The sequence below is a fragment of the Aplysia californica genome, unplaced genomic scaffold, assembly GCF_000002075.1.
Source record: "Aplysia californica isolate F4 #8 unplaced genomic scaffold, AplCal3.0 scaffold00738, whole genome shotgun sequence".
Lineage (NCBI taxonomy): Eukaryota > Metazoa > Mollusca > Gastropoda > Aplysiida > Aplysiidae > Aplysia > Aplysia californica.
The window spans coordinates 47,005-48,994 of NW_004798008.1; the positions used below are offsets into that span (position 1 = coordinate 47,005).

The following is a 1,990-nucleotide window of genomic DNA, read 5'->3' on the forward strand; positions in this document are numbered from 1 at the left end:
TTTTTCGGCTCCATTGTCAAATATGCTTAGCGGCACCTCCACTCGTCCAAATAACTCCATTCGAATTGCCATTGTTCCTGGGACTTTTGTGGCCTAGACATTTAGGTGTTCGCCTCTCATTTAAAAGTCCCGGGATCGGATCCGGGCTGCGACGGAAAACTTTTCTCCGTTAAAATTGCCCCCTTTCACATTCTTTCCTGCTCCCCTAGCAATGTTCTGTCATCTGCTTTTGTCTCCACTTTCTGCCCCCACCCCTTCACCTCCTTTGCCCCCTCCTCTGGACCCCTGACTCTTTCTGCAGCCTTTCTACTGCTACTCCGTGGCTCCTTCTTACAGCTGTCTTTCAGACACACTCCTGATCTTCTTGTAGGAAAGATCTACACCTAGCTTTCTCGGACAAGGGCGAAAAATCTCGGAGGTCCCATGCGCATTTTGCGCTCGTTAAAGATCGCTCGGTGGTCTGAAATCGATGAGAGTAGGCTTCGGCCGCCACCCGGGCAAAATTCAAAATTACCTACCAACTGAAAATGTTGAATGTGTCCCGCGCGCTCATATGACCATATGCAGTTGCGAGCGCTGTAAAACACTTACCTACATGTATAAAAAAAAAAAGGTGATGATGATGATTGTCGTTGTTGCTTGTTGTTGTTGCTGCTGCTGTTGTTGTTGTGATCGTCTTATATTTTTTATTCATATTACCGAAATTGTTATTGCTGTTGTGCCTGGCTTTGTTGTTGCTGAATTACAAAAATTTTAATATCAAAATAACAATTTTAGGATTTCGAGTGAAAGTCCTTGTAGTCGACCAGTTTCATTTCGAAGAGTTTGAGCAAGGGTAAATCTTACGGCAGGACAAGGAGGCTATAGATCTATAATAGGTCGACTTGGGGCAGAGTAATTACTCTGTTATGAGGCCTCCGTTTGTAGGCTAACTGAAAATCTCAAGCATTTTACATGTATGTCAATCAGGGGCGGCTTGTGGGGCTAAAAACTGGGCGTGCACTATTAAGCAACAGCAGGTTGAAGATAGTCAAAGGCATAGTAAACAGGAGGGTAGGATTCTTGGGTTGATGAAGGAGGACCCTATGCTTTTATTTTCATTCTTTTTACTGGTCGCTTTGATTTCTAGAACTAAATCTGTTTGTTAGCTAAACATCAATTTCTTTATCCTGCATTGGAACTAAGCATTCAAGTAATAACTTTCACCACCCCACTTCAAAACCATTCGAAGGCACAACTCATAGGACGGTTACCTAAATATGTCACGTTCACCTCCCTCAGGTTCACGGTCACAGAGTCACTTAAAATAGTGGCAAGCCAATGAAGCAATCACAATGCACTTGAGCACTCTGATGGATTGCTCTGGGGATCACATAATTTTTGCGTAGAATAGTGTACAGGCTATCGCGTTTATTTTTAGAATGCCTACTGTGGACTATGGTTCGTGGGTGCACATTTGAGATGTGCCGTCTTATTAATATTAATGTACCGCCAAACTTGTGAGGAGTGTCGTCATCGCTTGGGTTATCCCAAATAGCGATTTATAGGTCAGATTGCAACTGTTGAATATCTTCTTACGTTTAGTTAATGCGCGTGGACTTTGGCGTGGCATAGTAGATGTTTTACGGCGCTTTTGATACAAAAAATGACGGCTAGAGAGCTACAGCGAGGACCTTGTTTTGATACTTTATTTGACTAGTTTTTGTTTCTGACTTCTTTTATTTCATGTTTGTGAGTGCTTTTTGTAATAGAAATAGAACATTAAATATTTTGGGCGGCACTGCACCACCGTGCTCTATGGACGAACCGCGCCTGATGTCAATGCGAAGTCAAAGGCGTAGATTCTATTTATCTACACCGTACCTTAAGAACGTCATTGTGTCAATATGAGTTTTTAAGGTTTTATGATTACAGTGATGTAAAACGCCTGTAGATCTGTATGTAGAATCTAGCCTATATTTTTTATGTATTAATTAATTTTTTATTTTTT

The 1,990-nt window shown here is 41.8% G+C and overlaps 1 protein-coding gene across 1 annotated transcript in view; it reads left to right on the forward strand.

The window, feature by feature from the left end:
- The window catches only part of LOC101859738, an 18,390-nt gene that overhangs the window by 8,156 nt on the left and 8,244 nt on the right, over window positions 1-1,990 (forward strand). The gene's annotated exons all lie outside the window — the stretch shown is intronic.